Here is an 11,082-nt window from a genome sequence, read left to right as displayed (position 1 = left end):
CTAGATGACTGGTGGATAGCTGCAGCAAAGCACCGTGGCACACGTGTACCTATGTTCCAAACCTGCACGTCCTGCACATGTACCCCATAACTTGGGAGGGGGTGGGGGAAACGAAAAGAGAGAGCGGGGGAAAGTGGGGGGGGAGAGAGAGACAGAAAGAGAGAGAGAGAGAGAGAGAGAGAGAGGAGAAGTTCAATTCCGGGTGGATCCCATTCCTTTAAAAGGTCACCACCACCACCACCACCACCACCACCACCACCACCACCACCACCGACACCCACTCGACTGTCAAGCTGAGATCGAAGGACCTCCAAAGGAGTAGGTCACTCGTGGCCTTCCCAAAGCGCAGTAGTCACAGTGGAAACGGAAGTGTGCCTGCCGCAAAAGCCTACCGTCCTCATGGTACTTCAAGGAGCGCTTAAGCCAAGCCGGCGCGTCAGCGTGTCACGGGCACCGGGCGTGCAAGCCAAAACCACCCCGCAGGTCCACCTCTGTCCCTCTCACGTCTCTTCCTCTCTCTACTTTTAGGAAACAACGTTGTACCCCCCGAGGGGATGCACCGTTCCTGGAGGTACTGCAATACCAGGTCGATGCGTGGAGTGGACGGAGCAAGCTCCTATTCCATCTCTCTGCTCCAAAAATCCACTTAATATATTGTCCTCGGGTAGAGGACGTATACAGCTATTACGCTGATAAGAACAGATACTACACTTGATCTTAGCCAAAAGGCCGAGAAGCGATGCGGGCGCCTCCGCGCCCGCCGTCGCCGTCCCACTCTCATCCACATTCAAGTCGCGGTGAGAGCCCCAGCCTCGCTCCTCGCCCCATTCCCTCTGTCTCGTCCACGGCACCATTGACGCCCTCACACACTCGGGCAGATTTCTTATTCTCCGCCTTTGAAAAGGGAAGTCTTACACCCGTGCTTGTTCCGGCGTTCCCGGGCTTTCATTCCGAATTTGCAAGCCCCGCCCCTTCACGGAGGACGTGGCCTCCGCGCTTGACTCCGCCCCCGGGGCCGCCTCTGCCTGGCGGAGCCGCGGCTCCGCTGGGGGCGACTTCCTCGTTTCTATCCAGCCAGCCAAAAGACACAACCGGAAGAGACTGGGGGCGAAGGCGAGAGGGGTCTGTGGAAGAGACCTGTCGGCGGAGAGCGGTCCACGTTTTCCTGGAGAAAGAGGAGGCCCCAGGGCAGGAGCGCGGGCTGCGCTGGGCCTCTGCTTCGCCGCGAGCGGGCGGGGAGACCGGCCCCGTACCCGAGGGGACGAGGGGCCCTATGCCGAGTCAGGGAAGCCGAAGGCCTGGAGGGGCTTCCGGGAGCAGGGGCTGGAGTTCCTCTGCCAGGCAGGAGGCTGGCACCAGACACCCGGCAGAGGGAGGCGGCGCGTGGACGGCGAGGGCCCAGCAAGGATTCTCCCCAGCCCCCGTGCCTGCGTCTCCTGGGGCTCCTGTGCACGGACCGTGTCCTGTGCTGTGTAGGGCAAGCTGCCTCTCTGCTCGGGACGTGGATTCCTTTCACCTCCTCCTGGCCTGGCTACTTCTGACGCAGGTCGTCAGGACTCCGCCTGGGTGTCACCCGTCCAGGAAGCCTCCCTTAGTCTAGGGCCCTCGGCACCCGCCCCCTATGTGACTAGCAGCCCTCCTGTGTATTTCATCGCACCCCCGTTGTTTATATCAGCTATTCCACTCACCACCCTTCTGGGCAATCCTTTATCTCCCGCTCTGAAATCCCATCACTGAGGGCTGGGACCCCTCCTCAGTGCTTCTCCCTGTTTCCCCGCCGCGAGTCTGGCGCCTGGCGTGTGGAAGGCGCTCAGGCGACGTTTGCGGAGCGAGGAAACGACGCAAACGTGATGAGCACGACAGACCGCAACAGAGAAGACGCAGTTAGGAGGCTATCGGCCCGGCGCGGGGGGAAAAGGGGGAAGGTCGGGCTCGGGGTGGCAGGACCCCAGAGGGCAGGGGTGACTGCCGGGGTGCTCTTGGGGCAAGATGGGCGTCAAGGCCCCCAGCAAGGTTGGGACAAAGTTTCTCTCCGAGGCACAGACTGCCGCCTGCGGGGTCAGCATTTCCCTCTCCCTTCCTCCTTCCTAAGGCAGCTTCAGCGGAGGGCCGAGGGCTTTCCGCGCATTGCCTCGAAAATTCATTTCACTCCACCGCCCTGAGTGGTGGGCCTTAATATTAGCCACGGCCAGGGTTAGGGTGAGGCCACTCCTCCAGGGCAGAATTTCAGGGGGTGCCCCACCCCACCCCCGCCCTAAACCATTCAGCAATCAACATAACTTATAGTTCAACGCAATATATCTTACCTTGTGGGCGGCAAGCCACCCGGGTGCCGAGGCAAGAGCCCGAAGGCACAAGCTGTTCCAGTATAATAAAGAAAAATAATTAGAATAAGAAAAGTTCTACTAGAGATAGGATACGGATATGATTACATCTGACTATTCTTAGTCATTAGTTTGTAGCATTACTCTTTGTTCTATTACCATAATAATCTCCGTTCTATTATGCTTACCTAGGGAAAACCGGGCCACACAGAGTTAGGAGCTGAAGGGCCACAGTGAGAGGTGACCAGAAGACAAGAGTGTGAGCCCTCATTCACGCCCAGAGAAGGGCCGCTTGAGGGCTCCTTGGCCTAGCGGTAATGCCAGTTGCCTGCGAAGGCCCTGGTTACTTAGGAGACCTTGGTCTAGCGGTGGCGCCAGTGCCTGGGAAGGCACCCGTTACTTAGCAGACCGGGAAGGGGAATCTCCCTCTCTCCAGGGGAGATAGAGAACACTCTGCTCCACCACCTCTCGAGGGAGGCCTGACATTGGACAGGCCTTCCCGCAGTCATCCGGAGGCCTCAACGTCTCCCTGTGATGCTGTGGGCTTCAGGGGTCACCCTCCTTGGTCGCTTTCATGTTCCGCCTGTACACCTGGCTCCCCCTTTTAAGTTCTTAGAAGAGAGCAGTAGCAGAATTAGTGAAAGTACCAGAGTCTTTGATCTTTCTGATAAGTGCGTGGAAGAAACGCTGACGTCTGCTGTCCTCCCTCTCCACCTCGGCTACCACAAAGGGAAAGGCCCCCTGTCCAGTGGACACGTGACTCGCGTGACCTATCCATCATCTGAGATGACTGACACTCCTTACCCTGCCCCCTTGCCTTGAATACAATGAACAGCAGCGCCTCCAGGCATCCCGGGCCACTACCTGTCTCCGCGCTTTGGTGGCAGTGGTCCCCCGGGCCCAGCTGTCTTTCTTCCTATCTCTTTGTCTTCTCTCTTTATCTCTACGGTCTCTCGTCTCCGTCTCCGCACACACGAAGAGAAAACCCACAGACCCCGTAGAGCTGGAGCCCACATTATCTCAGCTACAAGATAATCAAGACATTCATGTGGACTACTGAGTCTTTCGGTGCCCCCTTGCTATTTTATTTTCTTCCTGCGGGCGAGTGTTTCCCTCCCTTCACGCCATCCCGATCTCCGCCGTCGTGTCTTCTCATCCCCATTCTACCGCCCAGCACGGTGTAGTGTGGCAGCCGCTAGCCACGGGTATCTAGGGAGCCCTGGAAATGTCGTCAGTTCTAATGGAGCTGTGCTGTAAGTGTGAAATACACATGAGGTTTTGACGGCAGTGTCAGTAAAATTCTCACAAATTTTTTTTTTTTTTTTTTTTTTTTTTTTTTTTGAGACGGAGTTTCCGCTCTCGTTTCCCAGCCTGGAGTCCAATGGCGCGATCTAGGCTCTCTGCAACCTCCGCCTCCCGGGTTCAAGCGATTCTCCTGCCTCAGCCTCCCGAGCAGCTGGGACTACAGGTGTGTGCCACCACGCCCGGCTAAGTTTGTGTTCTTCGTACAGACGGGGTTTCTCCATGTTGGTCGGGCTGGTCTCCAACACCCGACCTCTGGTGATCTGCCCAGCTGCCGCCTCCCAAAGTGTTGCGATTACAGGCTTGAGCCACCGCTCACCCAGGCTTTTTTTTTTTTTTTTTTTTTGAGACAAACTCTTGCTCTGTCACCCAGGCTGGAGTGCAGAGGCGCGATCTCGGCTCACGGCAGCCTCTACCTCCCGGGTTCCAGCGATTCTCCTGCCTCAGCTTCTCGGGTAGCTGGGATTACAGGCGTAGGCCACCACGCCCGGCTAACTTTTGTATTTTTAGGGGGGTTTCGCCATGTCGGCCAGGCTGGTCTCGAGCTCCTCACCTCAGGCGATCCGCCCGCCTCGGCCTCCCAAAGCGCCGGGATTACAGGCGTGAGCCACCGCGCCGGCCTCTTTCATTCTGTCTTTATTTTCTGAGATAAGGGTCTCGCTCGGACCCTCAGGTTGGACTGCAGTGGCGTGATCTCGGCTCGCTGAAACTTCCGCCTCCCGGGTTCAAGCGATTCTCCTGTCTCAGCCTCCCGAGTAGCTGGGATTATTGACGTGCAGCACCACGCCCGGCTAATTTTTGTGGTTTTCGTACCTTCTGTCTTCTGCCCTTCAGTACCGCATAGAGCCGCCGAAGACGAGTGAGTCGAACCAACAGCCCCTCTTGCAGCAGTTGCTGATCACGGGGCTGCCCCCGGTACTCATCCTGTGTCTCTCCTCCAAATCCCCGCTCCTCCTCAGCTATCACCTCTGCCGATGCCGGTGGTTTCCCTGGGTACCGGGAACCAAACTCTCATCCCCGAGGGGCCTAAGCCCCCCGTGGCCAGGCCCTTCTCAAGTCACGGTTGCTGCACAGTCACAGTTACAGGTGGCCCTGGGAGTAACACCTGGCACCCAAACAGATCACCAGAGGCCACACATAGTCCACCTGCCCTCCCTGCATAAGATCAGCTCTTCCTCCTCCCGACGATAGATCAGGGTCAATGATCCCTGCCAAGATGGCGACTCCTCCAGCCTGCTGGTCCAACCTTCAAGCAACAGCTGTGGCGGCCACAGCTGTTGCTTGAAGGCTTGAAGTTCAATGGGACCCTCTCCCGCTTTCTACAAACTGGTTCCTTTATTCTTATGTTTCTTTATTTATTTGGGACGGGCTCCGGCTCTGTCACCCAGGCTGGAGTGCAGTGGTGCAATCACTGCTCACTGCAGCATCCGCCTCCCAGCGTCCACCCATCCTCCCGCCTCAGCCTCTGGAATAGCTGGGGTACAGATACGCGCCAGCGCAAACGGGTTTTCGCTAGGTTGCCTGGGCTCTTTCTTTCTTTGTCTTTGTTTGTTTGTCTGTTTTTTGTTTGTTTGTTTGTTTCGAGACGGGGCTCTGGCTCTGTCGCCGGGGCTGCAGTGCAATGGCGTGATGTCACCTCACTGCGGCCTTCTGGGCTCCAGCGATCCTCCCACTGTGCCCGGCCTGAAGGCAGCCTTTAGAGAAAGAAGCAGGGGGAGTTCTTCGGAGGACAGACAGGATCTCTGGGGTTTGGAAAGGGTGAGAGACTGGGTCAGCGAAAGGGACATTCCGATCTTTTTGCTGGGATGCAACGTATAGATACAGGCACGAGACCCAAAAGAGCCGGCAGAGATTTGTCATCATGGTTGCAAGGCAACTGCCGGTGGCTGATCCCGTAAAGGATACACGTACCTAGAACGGAGCCTAAAGATGCATCAAGCATGAAGGGTGGAGCCACGATGCTTGGACTCGAGTTTCTGCTCCTGTGCCTTCCGTGACAAATGGCTTATACTACCTGCACCTCAGTTTTTTCCTGGGCAAAAAAGGAAGCTTGTTGCCGGTGCGTTGGCACCTGCCTTAAAGTGCCAGCTACTCAGCGGGCTGAAGAGGAAGAAGTTCCTACTAGGAAGACACACGGACACGTATGTTTACTGCAGCACTATTTACAATAGCAAAGACTTGGAACCAACTCGAATGCCCATCAATGATAGGCTGGATAAAGAAAATGTGGCACGTATACACCATGGAATTACTACGCAGCCATCAAAAAGGATGAGTTCATGCCCTCTGCAGGAACATGCTGGAAGGCCTCATTCTCAGCAAACTGACACAGGAAGCGAAAACCAAACACCGCATGTTCTCACTCCTAAGTGGGAGTTCAACAGTGAGTGAGAACACATGGACACAGGGAGGGGAACATCACACAGCGGGCCCTGACGGCGCGTGGGGGGCAAGGGGAGAGAGAGAGCATTAGGACAAATGGCCAACGCATGCGGGGCTTCAAACCTAGATGACTGGTGGATAGCTGCAGCAAAGCACCGTGGCACACGTGTACCTATGTTCCAAACCTGCACGTCCTGCACATGTACCCCATAACTTGGGAGGGGGTGGGGGAAACGAAAAGAGAGAGCGGGGGAAAGTGGGGGGGGAGAGAGAGACAGAAAGAGAGAGAGAGAGAGAGAGAGAGAGAGAGGAGAAGTTCAATTCCGGGTGGATCCCATTCCTTTAAAAGGTCACCACCACCACCACCACCACCACCACCACCACCACCACCACCACCACCACCGACACCCACTCGACTGTCAAGCTGAGATCGAAGGACCTCCAAAGGAGTAGGTCACTCGTGGCCTTCCCAAAGCGCAGTAGTCACAGTGGAAACGGAAGTGTGCCTGCCGCAAAAGCCTACCGTCCTCATGGTACTTCAAGGAGCGCTTAAGCCAAGCCGGCGCGTCAGCGTGTCACGGGCACCGGGCGTGCAAGCCAAAACCACCCCGCAGGTCCACCTCTGTCCCTCTCACGTCTCTTCCTCTCTCTACTTTTAGGAAACAACGTTGTACCCCCCGAGGGGATGCACCGTTCCTGGAGGTACTGCAATACCAGGTCGATGCGTGGAGTGGACGGAGCAAGCTCCTATTCCATCTCCCTGCTCCAAAAATCCACTTAATATATTGTCCTCGGGTAGAGGACGTATCAGCTATTACGCTGATAAGAACAGATACTACACTTGATCTTAGCCAAAAGGCCGAGAAGCGATGCGGGCGCCTCCGCGCCCGCCGTTGCCGTCCCACTCTCATCCACATTCAAGTCGCGGTGAGAGCCCCAGCCTCGCTCCTCGCCCCATTCCCTCTGTCTCGTCCACGGCACCATTGACGCCCTCACACACTCGGGCAGATTTCTTATTCTCCGCCTTTGAAAAGGGAAGTCTTACACCCGTGCTTGTTCCGGCGTTCCCGGGCTTTCATTCCGAATTTGCAAGCCCCGCCCCTTCACGGAGGACGTGGCCTCCGCGCTTGACTCCGCCCCCGGGGCCGCCTCTGCCTGGCGGAGCCGCGGCTCCGCTGGGGGCGACTTCCTCGTTTCTATCCAGCCAGCCAAAAGACACAACCGGAAGAGACTGGGGGCGAAGGCGAGAGGGGTCTGTGGAAGAGACCTGTCGGCGGAGAGCGGTCCACGTTTTCCTGGAGAAAGAGGAGGCCCCAGGGCAGGAGCGCGGGCTGCGCTGGGCCTCTGCTTCGCCGCGAGCGGGCGGGGAGACCGGCCCCGTACCCGAGGGGACGAGGGGCCCTATGCCGAGTCAGGGAAGCCGAAGGCCTGGAGGGGCTTCCGGGAGCAGGGGCTGGAGTTCCTCTGCCAGGCAGGAGGCTGGCACCAGACACCCGGCAGAGGGAGGCGGCGCGTGGACGGCGAGGGCCCAGCAAGGATTCTCCCCAGCCCCCGTGCCTGCGTCTCCTGGGGCTCCTGTGCACGGACCGTGTCCTGTGCTGTGTAGGGCAAGCTGCCTCTCTGCTCGGGACGTGGATTCCTTTCACCTCCTCCTGGCCTGGCTACTTCTGACGCAGGTCGTCAGGACTCCGCCTGGGTGTCACCCGTCCAGGAAGCCTCCCTTAGTCTAGGGCCCTCGGCACCCGCCCCCTATGTGACTAGCAGCCCTCCTGTGTATTTCATCGCACCCCCGTTGTTTATATCAGCTATTCCACTCACCACCCTTCTGGGCAATCCTTTATCTCCCGCTCTGAAATCCCATCACTGAGGGCTGGGACCCCTCCTCAGTGCTTCTCCCTGTTTCCCCGCCGCGAGTCTGGCGCCTGGCGTGTGGAAGGCGCTCAGGCGACGTTTGCGGAGCGAGGAAACGACGCAAACGTGATGAGCACGACAGACCGCAACAGAGAAGACGCAGTTAGGAGGCTATCGGCCCGGCGCGGGGGGAAAAGGGGGAAGGTCGGGCTCGGGGTGGCAGGACCCCAGAGGGCAGGGGTGACTGCCGGGGTGCTCTTGGGGCAAGATGGGCGTCAAGGCCCCCAGCAAGGTTGGGACAAAGTTTCTCTCCGAGGCACAGACTGCCGCCTGCGGGGTCAGCATTTCCCTCTCCCTTCCTCCTTCCTAAGGCAGCTTCAGCGGAGGGCCGAGGGCTTTCCGCGCATTGCCTCGAAAATTCATTTCACTCCACCGCCCTGAGTGGTGGGCCTTAATATTAGCCACGGCCAGGGTTAGGGTGAGGCCACTCCTCCAGGGCAGAATTTCAGGGGGTGCCCCACCCCACCCCCGCCCTAAACCATTCAGCAATCAACATAACTTATAGTTCAACGCAATATATCTTACCTTGTGGGCGGCAAGCCACCCGGGTGCCGAGGCAAGAGCCCGAAGGCACAAGCTGTTCCAGTATAATAAAGAAAAATAATTAGAATAAGAAAAGTTCTACTAGAGATAGGATACGGATATGATTACATCTGACTATTCTTAGTCATTAGTTTGTAGCATTACTCTTTGTTCTATTACCATAATAATCTCCGTTCTATTATGCTTACCTAGGGAAAACCGGGCCACACAGAGTTAGGAGCTGAAGGGCCACAGTGAGAGGTGACCAGAAGACAAGAGTGTGAGCCCTCATTCACGCCCAGAGAAGGGCCGCTTGAGGGCTCCTTGGCCTAGCGGTAATGCCAGTTGCCTGCGAAGGCCCTGGTTACTTAGGAGACCTTGGTCTAGCGGTGGCGCCAGTGCCTGGGAAGGCACCCGTTACTTAGCAGACCGGGAAGGGGAATCTCCCTCTCTCCAGGGGAGATAGAGAACACTCTGCTCCACCACCTCTCGAGGGAGGCCTGACATTGGACAGGCCTTCCCGCAGTCATCCGGAGGCCTCAACGTCTCCCTGTGATGCTGTGGGCTTCAGGGGTCACCCTCCTTGGTCGCTTTCATGTTCCGCCTGTACACCTGGCTCCCCCTTTTAAGTTCTTAGAAGAGAGCAGTAGCAGAATTAGTGAAAGTACCAGAGTCTTTGATCTTTCTGATAAGTGCGTGGAAGAAACGCTGACGTCTGCTGTCCTCCCTCTCCACCTCGGCTACCACAAAGGGAAAGGCCCCCTGTCCAGTGGACACGTGACTCGCGTGACCTATCCATCATCTGAGATGACTGACACTCCTTACCCTGCCCCCTTGCCTTGAATACAATGAACAGCAGCGCCTCCAGGCATCCCGGGCCACTACCTGTCTCCGCGCTTTGGTGGCAGTGGTCCCCCGGGCCCAGCTGTCTTTCTTCCTATCTCTTTGTCTTCTCTCTTTATCTCTACGGTCTCTCGTCTCCGTCTCCGCACACACGAAGAGAAAACCCACAGACCCCGTAGAGCTGGAGCCCACATTATCTCAGCTACAAGATAATCAAGACATTCATGTGGACTACTGAGTCTTTCGGTGCCCCCTTGCTATTTTATTTTCTTCCTGCGGGCGAGTGTTTCCCTCCCTTCACGCCATCCCGATCTCCGCCGTCGTGTCTTCTCATCCCCATTCTACCGCCCAGCACGGTGTAGTGTGGCAGCCGCTAGCCACGGGTATCTAGGGAGCCCTGGAAATGTCGTCAGTTCTAATGGAGCTGTGCTGTAAGTGTGAAATACACATGAGGTTTTGACGGCAGTGTCAGTAAAATTCTCACAAATTTTTTTTTTTTTTTTTTTGAGACGGAGTTTCCGCTCTCGTTTCCCAGCCTGGAGTCCAATGGCGCGATCTAGGCTCTCTGCAACCTCCGCCTCCCGGGTTCAAGCGATTCTCCTGCCTCAGCCTCCCGAGCAGCTGGGACTACAGGTGTGTGCCACCACGCCCGGCTAAGTTTGTGTTCTTCGTACAGACGGGGTTTCTCCATGTTGGTCGGGCTGGTCTCCAACACCCGACCTCTGGTGATCTGCCCAGCTGCCGCCTCCCAAAGTGTTGCGATTACAGGCTTGAGCCACCGCTCACCCAGGCTTTTTTTTTTTTTTTTTTTTTTTTGAGACAAACTCTTGCTCTGTCACCCAGGCTGGAGTGCAGAGGCGCGATCTCGGCTCACGGCAGCCTCTACCTCCCGGGTTCCAGCGATTCTCCTGCCTCAGCTTCTCGGGTAGCTGGGATTACAGGCGTAGGCCACCACGCCCGGCTAACTTTTGTATTTTTAGGGGGGTTTCGCCATGTCGGCCAGGCTGGTCTCGAGCTCCTCACCTCAGGCGATCCGCCCGCCTCGGCCTCCCAAAGCGCCGGGATTACAGGCGTGAGCCACCGCGCCGGCCTCTTTCATTCTGTCTTTATTTTCTGAGATAAGGGTCTCGCTCGGACCCTCAGGTTGGACTGCAGTGGCGTGATCTCGGCTCGCTGAAACTTCCGCCTCCCGGGTTCAAGCGATTCTCCTGTCTCAGCCTCCCGAGTAGCTGGGATTATTGACGCGCAGCACCACGCCCGGCTAATTTTTGTGGTTTTCGTACCTTCTGTCTTCTGCCCTTCAGTACCGCATAGAGCCGCCGAAGACGAGTGAGTCGAACCAACAGCCCCTCTTGCAGCAGTTGCTGATCACGGGGCTGCCCCCGGTACTCATCCTGTGTCTCTCCTCCAAATCCCCGCTCCTCCTCAGCTATCACCTCTGCCGATGCCGGTGGTTTCCCTGGGTACCGGGAACCAAACTCTCATCCCCGAGGGGCCTAAGCCCCCCGTGGCCAGGCCCTTCTCAAGTCACGGTTGCTGCACAGTCACAGTTACAGGTGGCCCTGGGAGTAACACCTGGCACCCAAACAGATCACCAGAGGCCACACATAGTCCACCTGCCCTCCCTGCATAAGATCAGCTCTTCCTCCTCCCGACGATAGATCAGGGTCAATGATCCCTGCCAAGATGGCGACTCCTCCAGCCTGCTGGTCCAACCTTCAAGCAACAGCTGTGGCGGCCACAGCTGTTGCTTGAAGGCTTGAAGTTCAATGGGACCCTCTCCCACTTTCTACAAACT

At 57.2% G+C, this 11,082-nt stretch overlaps 2 non-coding genes across 2 annotated transcripts; both read right to left on the bottom strand.

Annotated features, from left to right (window-relative positions):
* Positions 1 to 549: 549 nt before the first annotated feature.
* Positions 550 to 741, bottom strand: LOC129470914 (U2 spliceosomal RNA). Its single transcript, XR_008653431.2, has one exon. It is a non-coding gene; the product is annotated as a U2 spliceosomal RNA (small nuclear RNA).
* A 5,947-nt stretch (positions 742 to 6,688) lies between these two features.
* On the bottom strand, positions 6,689 to 6,879 carry LOC134735398 (U2 spliceosomal RNA). The gene has a single exon (XR_010118444.1). It is a non-coding gene; the product is annotated as a U2 spliceosomal RNA (small nuclear RNA).
* Positions 6,880 to 11,082: the final 4,203 nt, after the last annotated feature.

The sequence above is a fragment of the Symphalangus syndactylus genome, chromosome 20 (assembly GCF_028878055.3).
Source record: "Symphalangus syndactylus isolate Jambi chromosome 20, NHGRI_mSymSyn1-v2.1_pri, whole genome shotgun sequence".
Lineage (NCBI taxonomy): Eukaryota > Metazoa > Chordata > Mammalia > Primates > Hylobatidae > Symphalangus > Symphalangus syndactylus.
The sequence above is the reverse complement of the archived record's forward strand: the minus strand, read 5'-3'. Positions and strand labels throughout refer to the sequence as shown.